The following is a 13,195-nucleotide window of genomic DNA, read 5'->3' on the forward strand; positions in this document are numbered from 1 at the left end:
TTGTCTGGTGAGAAGCCAGGCAGTCGACACAGGTGCCCCAACATCTGTGCTATCTTGCTCCTCACTACTGCCTCTTTCTCACGGTGGTAGTGGTCCATCAGCTCCCCGACTACATCCATAGCAGCTTCACCAGACACTGACTGCAGGCCTGCCTCAAAGTCCAGGAGCACATGCAGGGCATCGTGGGAAGTGCTTGTATTCTGCAGATCAAGATGAAGGTCGGTTGCGGGAGGCTTGTGCTGGAGGCGGAGCTTCTTCACAGGCTTTGGCTCTTCCTGTATACCAGTAGATTGAGATTAAAGGCATATCTATGTTTTTGATGAAATTCTGACATGTTTAGCTTTCACCATGGTCAATATGAACCATAAATACAGTGAATGAGCTGGGTTTTGACGTTGCTTGGAACGGTATTCCAGTTATAGCTTAATGTGATTATGACAAACCTAGAAACATAATCTGGGCGAACTAGTATTCAATCCCACTATCATATCTATTCTGGCATGCCCATGGGACGCAACTCTGGACAGTAACTTGCGGCATATTAAAAACTAGTGCCCCTAAATAGACAATTAAATCACACTTCTCATAACCATGACAACTGCTCCCCCCCCCCCCCCCCCCCCCCCCCCAAAGAAAAAAGGCCAAGACATTTTCCTTTGTTTCCTTGATTTTGTTGACGCCTTGACTACAAAGGCGCTCAGATTGTTTCACCACTCCGTCATAAACACTTTTGAGTGGTTGACCTCAGTGAAAGTAAGGAAAACTGTTAAATGTAATCATAGTGGTCTGGCAAAGTGTAATATTGTGCCACTTGATGGAGAAGTGTTTCTGTATCAATTGGTCCTGTCAGGTAGATAAAAAACGAATTTGAACCCTATTTGAGAAGGATTATGGTTTACAGAAACGCATTGTCACTCTCAACCGGTACCCCCGGGCTTCACTGCTGCAAATAGCAAGCTTGTCACCTGTGTTACACAGTGTGTACCTGAATCACTTGGCTGTACTCCGCTGGAGCTCTCTTCTTTAAGAGGGCAGCCATCTTCTTCTGCCACAGATGGAACAAGTCTAACTCAACCTAGCAACTCAACCCTACAAGCAAAGTACCATACACTTTTCTTTTCTATTAGTATATTTTCAACAACGTGAGATTGATCTTATAATAAACTTGTCGGAATCCATTCCAGTAGCAAACTCATGGTTAGACTGGTTCTTGTTATTTAAAGTCTTATTTGCTCGTGCGCAATATGGAATCCAGTTCCTGTTTTTTCACTCAAACCGCAGTATGGTCAATGGGCAAATGCCAAAATCTTCCATTTAATTTTTAGGTGACTTTCAAATAAATATGTACAACAGACAAGCAAAATATCCTTCATTTGGGAAATTGTCTTCATTTGGCTCCAATTCGTCCTGCTAAAACAACACCCAAGAACGACATGTTATAAACTTGGCTCAGACTCTACACAATTTCAACACGGTAAGCGCAAAGAGGGCAGTCAGCTAGTTTAGAGCGGCCTTTACACACCAACTCCTGTGTACTTCCTTGAGCAGCCACCATGATTGTTGTTGTGTCAAGTAGCCGTACCGTTACATAAACAGATTGGCAGAACTTAATGATGAAGGCGACATCGGTAAAATGAATAATGATTGCAATAGATTTGTTTGCGCCTTTGGTGCTAACAGGTCCTTCATCAGATATCGGTCTGGGCTAATGTGAAAGAGGTGAAACGTAAGACAACAAAAGTCCGAACGTAACTTGAAATGGAGAATGTTACTACATACTAGACCTCACTGTTAGTCTGCACTACAAACTATTGGTAACAACGCAGTTTAGCTCAGCTTACTTTAGCGCTAATGTGGCTCTTTCTGCCGACTGTGGCTCACGCTTCACGGATTTCGCGTGCCTCCGTATCTACGAGTTAGTTGTGTAAGGGTAGGATAAAATTACCCCCAACGCTATATTCTTAGGCCTTTTATGCCCTTTACGATCATTAGGGGTAGGTACCTCATCAGCAAAAGGTAACCTTATGAGAGTAAAGGGAATCCAAGTGTAAAGTCTATAATATTTTAGTTTAGAAAAATAGAAATCCTATGCCCAATGGTGTTTAAAGGGGCACAGATCTACAGCAATTCCCCGGGACTTGTTGTTGCCTTTGTTATTGAGTTTTCCCCCGTGAGTACCTGGATGATATAGCAGAAATCTGGACTAGTTTGCGACCTGTGCTGCCCCATTCTTAAGCACATTTGTCGCTTTTATTGATAGTGTGAGGGCATATAGTCATATTGATCAACAAACTGGAATACAGTTTAGTCTTGAAAATAATATGGGAATGTTGGTGTATTTGCATCGGTAATGGTGACGAAGTTTTGATAAGTGGTATTGGTATTGGATTTGGTATGGTGCGATTTTTATTACACTATTTTGACTTGCAACACAAAGTAAATATTTCACCTGAGCATTGCTTATTTTATCGTGTGTATATGTTATAGTCAAAATGTGTAACATTTTCACTGAGGCAATTTATTAAATGCCTAAATGTTAAGTTATTTTACAAGTAGACTGGAAAATCTGTCCATTTTGTTTTAATGCTTACAAATTCCAAACATTTTTATGCTTTAATTTCATCACCCAGTGACTGAAAATGATAGGATTAAAATATCATTAAAATTCAAAGTACATTTCTGTAGTTTTGGCTTCTAATCATAGCATAATTAGTCTATTGTGATGTTTTAATCCCTTTTGAACCTCTTAATACTTGTTAGTCAATCTGTTGAATAAATGGACAGATGTTTCAGTCAGTTTTATGAAATACTGAAATATTTAGACATTTTATAATTTGCCTGAGTGAATCACACTTTATACATAGACTGTAACATATACATGCCTACAAACGAAAAGGCTTGTGAAAACAACGTCTGTCTTGCATCGAAGAACTTCCCAACGAAAACATAGAGGAACAAGAATGATTCTATTTAATACTACAGCAAATGAATGAAAACGAAATGCAAATATCATAATTACAACCTACCAAAGTTATCTGTATAAATTTAGGCAGCTACCTTGTTCGAGTAATGTATCCGTGAATATCCACATAGAGGAACAATATCCCATACATCTGCAGCTGTACAAATGAACTCTTTCAATGTCACGTGTCTCTGTAACAATCAAATATTTTAAAATATATATAGCGTTTGGGAATATTATAACCCACTAAGTTTGTTTCAGGTGTTTCACATAGGTGTCAAGTCTCAAAGGTCAAACTATTTTCCTAATTTTCAAAAGCCATAGAGTTAGATAACAATGAACAATCAAGCAACGTATTATCAGCTAATTCTTTGAACAAAGTATGTTGCCTTTACATCGGCACTTCACGCCCAGATATGGGTTTATTCCATCTGCTTTAGTAAACCTACACATGTAAACACTTACTTTTGACAAATCCACTGTGCAAGATAACAGTGATTATTCAATCGACGTATTTTCTGTTGATCGTTTGATGGCTTGTCACGCTGAAGAGGCAGGTTCAATTCCTCTCATGGGTACAATGTGTGAAGCCCATTCCTGGTGTCCCTCACCGTGACTTTGCTGGAATATTGCTAAAAACGGAGTAAAACCATCCTCGCTCACTCCTCCCTCCACAAAGTGGATAGGTGATGCCTGCTTCAACTTAGACATTGCTTATTTTTGTGGCAGTCACCTATCCATCAGCGGCAATTCCACTCCAACAGTTAGGGTGTTGGTTCCAGTGATGGCTACACCTTTCTCAGCTATCTGGATACAGACTACATCAGCACCACTAGTTGCATTTGACAACTATAGAGACTTTTAATCATTGGGCATCTCTTTGACACCAATGATGTCTACGCAACATTCTAGAGATGCTACAGTGACAACAGTGCCTTTAGGCATCTAGAGATTCCATAGGATCTCTTCACGCCAGGAAGCACTGATGAGATTTGACTTGAAGGCGACACTGTCTTGTCACTACTTATGCTGATTGATTATATAGTGTTGTTCAGTCATCAGCATACAAAGGAACAGTCAAGCTGGCAATTTTAGTAATGCTTCTCAAGGGAGATGAACAGTGGACGTCATTGTGGTCCCAGATCAGCCACTTCAGTTTATAGAAGGTCTGTTCAATAAACAACTAAGATACAATCATTGAATCTGCAGGTTTCCAGTCAGGATATGTCGGTCTACAGCTGGCAGTGTCTACTATGATTGTTGACATCAGCACATACCACATCAACACACTTCAGTCACAAATTTGGCAGCACATTCCAGGTCTACAGTTTGATAGACTGTGTGCCTGTTGAGGCCAAGGTTCGCCACATCCCAGGTGTTACAGATGTCGTTGCTGACCTCCTGTCTAGGCAACACCAGTCCACTCCAACAGAATGGCAACTTCATCCAGGTCTGCTTTGGTTGATATGTCAACAGCTGACACACCAAACTACAAGTACTTTCAGTGTTCGCAGACCATATTTTGGGGGAAATCTCCACCTTTCCACTGCCACCATGACTACCTAGAGTACTACTGAGGTTGAGGAGACTGTCATGTACCTTCCACCTTTGGAGAAGCAACTTGTCAATGCATGCTTCCTCTGGAGCAAATATAACCAGGAATTGGACCTTGAGGAATAATGTTTTTGATCAAAGTGACCCCATCAACCAAGTCTTTTAAAGTGTCGTCATGTATGCGATAAGTAAAATTCAATGCGATTCTTAAGAAGACTAGCATTCTTACAAGAATCTCTAGACAGAGTCGGATAATTAGAGATCTTGGGCAATTCAATAGCAATAGATATCCGGACCGCATGTCGCCAATGGTATCGAGTTCCACATCACCAGTAGTGTCATCATCACTTTAAGTGCGAAGCCGAAGGGCCCTGTAGAACACAAATATCCAAGTAAACTCTCAGATTTCTAGATCTGATCTCAGTTTTTTCTATCCCTATGAAACCATAGCGTTCCTATTTGTAATACAATATCCAACAATCCCAATTGATCATCATCAATGTACCATACAACATATTAACTTCCCATAAATAATGTCTACCAACATTAAAGAAACCGCAGAACACAGCACTATGCTCATACAGTTTCAATTCATGTGTCAACATTATGTTGTACTTCTGAGTCAGTTGAATATTGATAGAGCAAAAGGCCTTGTCATGAAACTACCTTAAATTCTAATGTCACTTCAGTCCCAATAATTAGTAGTCATATTTCCTTTCTAACTCACATGGTTGAATCCTTGTCGACCGTCTTTGCACAATACTGCATCCTATGTTTGAATCATTCACAAAACATCTCCTCTCCTCAACAGGAGGTACACAATAGCCTTCTGACTAGGCAAAACTTCCTGAACATATTACCGGTATGATTGGCCAATCATCTACTTACTTACTTACTTTGGAGATTTAACGTGCGCTTTCCGACTGATGCGTATTTCGCACACCACGACCGATTTATAGGTCTTCACCCAGGCTACGAGACAATCGACCCTCTGTCCTTCATCCTGAGTGAATTCATCTTTAGTCTTTCGACTGTCCTCAATATACTCGGCAACTTGAGGTAGAGACATATCTACCTCGATCACCACTAGAGACTGTCAGGCATCTCTAGACTTGATCTCTCAAGCTTTGAAACAGCATAGGCATTTCATCATCAATGTGTTTATGATATTCAATTAAACGTAGGCATGTTCCCTCTACGTCCTTGTCGACATTATTACTACGTGGGCATGTTACCTCCACGGCTTGACAGCGTTAGCATGTGACCTCTATGACTTACCATCATTTTATATCTGCGTAGGCATGTTACCTCTACAACTTTTTCGTCATCTCATATCTGCGTAGGCATGTTACCTCTATGACTTTTTCAACTCCTATGGCCTATCTTAGGAAACATATTTTATTTGATGCATATCTCAATACAGTAGGACTACAAGTTACTTATTGTATAAACTACTGTCCATTACTGGTGTGTTAACAACCCTACACTCCATAATATGTGACTAAGCACAAGTCTGCTACTTCCATCATCTTCAAACCTATTGTTTACTTTTGTGTTTCCGCTTCGCTTTACCTGACATTGTCCTCCTGATGTGGAAGTCCTCCACAACCTCTGTTGGGAGAAATTCTCTTAGAACCCATTTTCTTTTTGAGATACCGGCATATCGGACCTTATACCATTTACCTTGGCAATCTGACATACATTTCTCTAAGGCTTCAATTTGCCTGTCCTCCATTTCAGTCTCAATCTTGACAGCGGCGTCTTCGTCTGCCGCGCCAGCCGTCCCATGTGCATCAGTATCCCCTTCATCTGATGTCAACTCATCAGCTAATGAAGGACATGCCTCCTGTTCTGACACAACAACCTCATTGTCAGGTACCATGTCAGGATCTAGTACCTCATCGTCAGATAAATCTAATGGTATTGCCAAAGGGCGAGCGTCTGGACTGATATACGGTTTCAGTCTATTTGCATGAATGGGTGATCTGATCAGTTTGTCATCACCACATCTGCGTAGCTGAAATGTGTTTGATGGATATTTCCATACCACATAAAATGGTCTCGCCACGACTTATAGGGCTTCCTACTAAACCCTTTTGGCACTTTAGAACAGTAGAGCCATACCGTCTCCCACACGGTATGGAGGTTCAGCTGACTTCTTGTCAAACTGTTTGTATGCTTCCTGAGCAATCTGTACATTCTCACGTGCAATCTCTCTGGTAACCTCGATATCACCAAATCAATCCGCGTTTGTACTGAAAGACCTTGCGTGCGAGGCTCTAGTACACTGTCAATTGGTAACCTAGGTTCCCTGCCAAACACCATGAAGTATGGCGAGAAACCCGTCGAGCCGACTGCAGGACTCATCCTGTAACCCGCTAGGATACTTGGTAACAGCTTCGGCCAGTTTTCCTGTGCCTTGTCACCATAGATCCGGAGTGTTTGACCAATAACACTGTTCATGCGCTCAGCATGACTGTTTGTCTCCGGATGAAAGGGGCTGGTCTTCAGTCTACCTATATCCAATAATCTGCATACTTCATTCAGCAGTTTGGAGGTAAACTCCATGCCTCTGTCAGTGAGTATACTCTGCGGGCAAGAATATCTGCTTATGATTTGATCATACAATACTCTCGCCACGTCAAAAGACTCCTTGCTTTTCAGTGGAAAGCATTCCGGTCATTTTGAAGCTGCATCAATGCAAAGCATTACGTATTTGAATCCGTCAGGGGATTCCTTCAATGGACCTACAAGGTCAACATGCCACCTCTGAAAAAAATCTACCACCGATAGAGGCTTAAGAGGTGCCGGTTTTGCATGGATTTGTCTCTTTGCTGACTGACAATCCACACAAGAAGCAACCCAGGCACGTACTCTTTCATACATCCCATACCAGAAATATCTCTGTCTGATGAAGGCATAACACCTTTCCACACCCATGTGAGCTGCTAACAGGTCATCATGATAGGCATGTAGGATGGAGTGATACAATTGTTGAGGTACGGCCAGTTGTTTCACATGACGAAGTTCCTAAGGGCCTTTCCCCCTTGGAGCATAGAGATGATAAAGTATACCATCCTCCATCAGAAAGTCATCAGCCTCCAACAGGATACGTCGTGCCTTCTCATCGTCATCTGGCAACACATCTGATTCCAGATAATCAATGATGCGTTTGAACTTCTAATCGGCCAACTGTAGGCTACACAGTTTGTCCACTGTAAGACCAGTTTTCTCCTGAACATGGGTTATCACAGACACCTGAGACACTCCATTGACATATGCCTGTGAGTGTTTGTCATCATCAGACAGTGACAATATCCAATCCTCATCCTCTATATCATCATAATCATTAGCAGGTGAGGGTTCATATTCTTGCCGGCTCAAGGCATCTGCATTGCCATGTTTTGCACCTGGACGGTATATCACCTCATAGTCACACTGAGTAAACATCAGTGGCCACCTTGCCAGTTTACTTGTAGGGTCTTTGATGCTCTTCAGGTATCTCAGAGCGACATGATCCGTAATAACCTGAAACGTATTCGGAGCCAGATAGAGGTGGAAGTGCTTGACACCTGTGACCAATGCCAAACATTCCTTCAATGTGATGTGGTATTGTCTTTGTGTTTTGTTCAGGCTCTTGCCACACCATAGGCTATCACTCTTTCTCTACCTTCAGAGACTTTCTGGCCGAGGATAAATCCTATAGCAAAAGAGCTACTGTCTGTGTACAGTATGAAGGGTTTGTTGATGTCTGGTAAAACCAGAATTGGAGATGATATAAGTGCCTGCTTCAAGGTCTGAAATGCCTTGTCAGCATCCTCTGACCAAACAAATGGTACGTCCTTACCAAGTAATGTATTCAATGGAGCGACAATGTGGGCATAGTCCTTGACAAACTTTCTGTAGTACCCACACAACCCTAAGTAACTTCTCAAGTCACCTACATTCTTAGGTCTGGGAAAAGACTTAACAGCCTCTATCTTATCTGGATCAGTTTTTATACCTTCTTTGGTAATAACATGTCCAAGGAATCCCACTTGTTTGACAGCAAATTTGCATTTAGAGGGCTTCAATTTCAATTTAGCCTCCCTTAGCTTGTCAAATACTGCCTTCAGGTGTATCAAATGTTCATCAAACGTCTTGCTATACACCAAAATGGCATCCAAGTAAACCAACGTGAATTTGAATGACATAGGTTCGACATGAGAAATGCAAATGAGCTAGGTGCTGAAACCAAGCCCATTGGCATAACGAGCCACATATAACTTTTACCTGATGGCACCATGAAACTGGTGACATCTTGGCTGTCCTCGTCAACAGGTAACTGCCAAAAACCTTTGAACAGATCCAGGGAACTATATACCTGTGCGTGTTGACTACCTAATGAAGCCAAACTCTCGTCAATCACAGGTAGAGGCCAAATTTGAGGAACCGTCAATGCATTCACGCGGCGATATTCAATCACAAATCTAAAGGTGCTATCAGCCTTCTTATCGAGCAAGCAAGGTGAGCTCCACTGACAAAAGGTAGGTGTTATCATGTCATACTCAAGTAATTGATTTATCTGTCTGTCAATCTCCTCCTTGGCCGCAGGTGAGCATGGGTATGCTCTTTGATATACTGGACTGTGATCACCTGTATTAATTCTGTGTGAGACGGGTGTGTTCTACCTATTTCTGACATTTCTACTGCAAAAACATCCCTATGTAGTCCCAAAAATAATTCAAATTCCTTTTTCTGTTCATCAGTCATGTCAGCATCAGCTAAAGATACCGTTGACTCACTTGCCTAAGCTCTCAGATTCTCATAATCTGGCTCAGGTCAAGCATCTCTAACCTCAGGTGTCACTACATCTATGATACCACCTAAAGTCATACATGTGGTACCTGATGACTCACCTATAGTCATACCTGTGGTACCTGATGACTAACATATAGTCATACCTGTGGTACCTGATGACTCACCTATAGTCATACCTGTGGTACCTGATGACCCACCTATAGTCATACCTGTGGTACCTGATGACTCACCTACAGCGACATCTGTATGCAAGCAAACAACCTCATCAATTTGACCTGGCAAAACATCATTGCCAACTTCCAATTCACCTGATGAATTGATTATCAGCTCACCTGTGTGTACACCTGCCTGTTAACATCTACTATCATCCATGGACTCACCTGACACATCACCTGTCAAGTCTGTCCCATGTACACCTACCACACCTATCTCACTACCTATGGGACCATCCCCAGGTAAGGTGTGAGTGAGCATGTCACTAGACCATCTCAAGTTGACACCTTCACCATCATCAACATGCATCAACATGCACTGAAGGGCTATCAACAGGTGAGCAACCCTGTGACCTGTGTACTGACATCTAAACAAGACTCCATGGTATCACCTTGTATACCTGTGTGTATATCAGAACCTATACATGTCACATCATCCTTGACACCTGCAAGTGTATAGACATCCTTGTCATCTAACTCCTGAGTCCTGTCAATGTCAAGATGGTTGAATGGTTTGTCACCTGCGGTATTATCAAAGGTATGAGTGGCATCCCCATTACCTAACTCCCCATACACTTTGGCAACATCAACCTCTTCAATGACACCTATCGCTACTTGCGCAGGTAATTTAATCTCTAAGCTAGTAGGGTTCATCATTCTAAACAAGGCTATCTGATTGACAGGTGACGTGAGACATCTAGCACCGTACACATGTAATGACTCTGCAACAGACTCAATTGGCTCCACGGTGCCTAACTTTAATATCTGGGTCATAAACATATACAGGTAACAAAGTCCCGGTGTGAGGTGGAAGCACCGCATCCCCTTGGAGCATAGCATTCTGACTCAGAGCAACAATCCTGCAAGCACACTAGCACGCAGGATCAGATCCTCCTCATACACATATTCCTCACAGAGTCACTGCCCTAGAATCTCCACTGTCAACCAAGGGTCCACTGTCAGCTGTTCAGTGAGATTATTTTGATGAATGGACAGCACCCTGGTCAACTGTTATCCCAGGGGTACCTTGGTGAAGGATGTTACATCGTATTCTACCATGAATTTGGAATTTACTTGATTCTGATTGGTCAATCAGAGGCTATTAAATCACAATAAACCCCCTCTGATTGAAACAGCTGGTTTGACGGCCGCATCACCGTGGAAGCTAATATTCATAGAATAGTACTATTTTCAGTCATTGTCGGTAGGCATATATAAATAATTATATCTACAATTACAGGTTACAAAATGCGCAGATGCGGTTACTACAATATTCAAAGGATGTGTGGCAATACATTTCGTGCAGAAAAACACGACAGAAATCAACAAAGGGAATGTATTTATGTTTTGGAGACAACAGAGAGCTTGTAATTTTGGCGCTTTTCTATATACGACTGTGACGTCATATCTTTTGCGTCACAATGCGCGATATGACGTCAAAATGGTGATGTGCGATGTAGAGCGAAAGCCTTGCAAAGCTTGCTTTGTTTTCTTTAGGGATGCCCACCTCATGTTAGCTTACCAAGTTGCCGTGCTTATATGCTTTCAATGCCTGTCATATGTTCGAGTGAAGTATTACAGTGTAAACAAACTGCTTGAGTTTATACAGCACCATATTTTGTTCGGTGATTCCCTAATTCAGATTGATAACCCACTCAAAACACTGAACTCAACCCATGCCGCTTCACTCAGTATATTTGCTAACACCAAAGAGTTCGCATTTTATTTAGTCATGGTAGAATGAGGGAGATAAACATACTGTGTTTTCAATGTAGAGCTAGGTTACCTGTAGATTTAATCGCGCTAAATTTAACATTTGAAACCTCACGCTGCGCGTTCGGTTCCAAATTCAATTTAGCGGGGTTAAATCTACAGGTAACCTAGCTCTACATTGAAAACACAGTATGTTTATCTCCTAATTGCCACAGTAGTTGACTGTTCTGCATCATGTATCGCAAATGTGCTCATTCTCAGACTATGTTTTATTGGGTGAGTAAAGATGTGTCAACAACACTCTAGATGTATTGATGAGCTGTGTTTGAGATACAGTACGACTTGAGACTGCAACTACAACAATCCTCAATGCTTTCACATTGAAACATTCAGATCCTCATTACAAGCTACTGCAGTCGGTTTACAAAATATTTCTTAGTGTCACATCAGATATTCTGAGGGTTTGCTGTGCTCTTGTTGCTATTTGCTGCAACTTGAGTTTCCGGTCAACAGGGCATCGTATGTCTTTTGACGTGTTAGGATGTCACAACAAAAATTAAACAGGTACTGAAATAACAAATGTATCATCAGTATCATAAACTAATGTTTGTGAAACAGTGGGCCGCTGCCACCATAGGCTATTTAAAGTAACATAGTATTGTTTTGTTGATGTATGTTGCAACCTAATTTTAAAAATTATGTCATAGGTTATTGTCAAATGCTCCGACTTTGTGGTGTTACTGTTTGGCTGTTTGTTTAGTATTTCCGGTGGAAGTTTAATTACCCTCCGTGATTGATTGTAAATGCACGAGCAAGACAGCTTGCAGGTTGAGCTTTGGTTCTTTTGAAATTCAATCAGGATTGATTTAAGACATTTGGAGGCAATATTCGCAAATTTAATATTTGACAATCAGAAAGTTTGTTGTCCGTCATTACAAATGTGAACTTCCTTTAAAGTGGCACTTCCCACAAACCATGTGACTGTAAACATGAAGGTTTGTGTAAAACAAAGGAGATGTGTCATTTGTCCAGTATACACGTGTCCTACCTTTGACTTCACTTCATGGATGTAAAGGAAAGCTCAAACAGACAAGACCCTTCTTCCAAACTGCAGCTCAGTTGAGATTCTTAAGTGGGATTCACTATTGAGCCAGGGCCTTGAACTGTGATCTGGCTAATACGGCTCTATCTCAAAACGGCTCCGACCCGGGGAGGTCCAGACTAGAGTAGGTCTTCAGTAACCCATGCTTGCCATAAAAGGCAACTGTGCTTGTTGTAAGAGGCAACTAACAGGATCAGGTGGTCAGGCTCGCTGACTTGGTTGATGCATGTCATCATATCCCAATTGTGTGGATCGATGCTCGTGATATTAATCGCTGGATTGTCTGGTTCAGACTCAATTATTTACAGACCGCCTCCATATAGCTGGAATATTGCTGAGTGCGGCGATAAACAACTAACCACCCAACAACCAAATCAAAATGGCTCCATCATAGCTCTTCATTCGGGAAAACAAATCTTTCCATCAGAAATATCTTGAGTCTCATTCAGAAACATTTTCATGATTCCTGTAGCCTAAATCTGGACAACAGAACTTCTCATTTCATGTATTCGGTTGTGTATCCAGTAACGTGCACTATATATCTTCTGACCGGTGACCAGTTATCACATGTGTGTGTTATTTCTTACATAGATGAAAATAAAGGTACCACAAACTGCCATGTCTGTAGAATTTAGAGCAAAATCACACATTTTAGAATATACAGTCAAACTCTTTTAGACAGTGATAAGAAGGAATGAAAGAGGTGGCAATTCAACTTTCTCGTCGACTTACAATACAGCTTGTCATCATCAAGACACATGCATTGGATCAAGTGCATGTCTTCAGTTGTATAAATTGTTTCATGCTGTTATAAGCTGTTGGTGTAAGAAAGTGCAAATAAGGGTTTGGCTA

Source organism: Haliotis rufescens, unplaced genomic scaffold (genome assembly GCF_023055435.1).
Source record: "Haliotis rufescens isolate VD_foot unplaced genomic scaffold, xgHalRufe1.0.p SCAF_79, whole genome shotgun sequence".
In the NCBI taxonomy this organism is placed as follows: domain Eukaryota; kingdom Metazoa; phylum Mollusca; class Gastropoda; order Lepetellida; family Haliotidae; genus Haliotis; species Haliotis rufescens.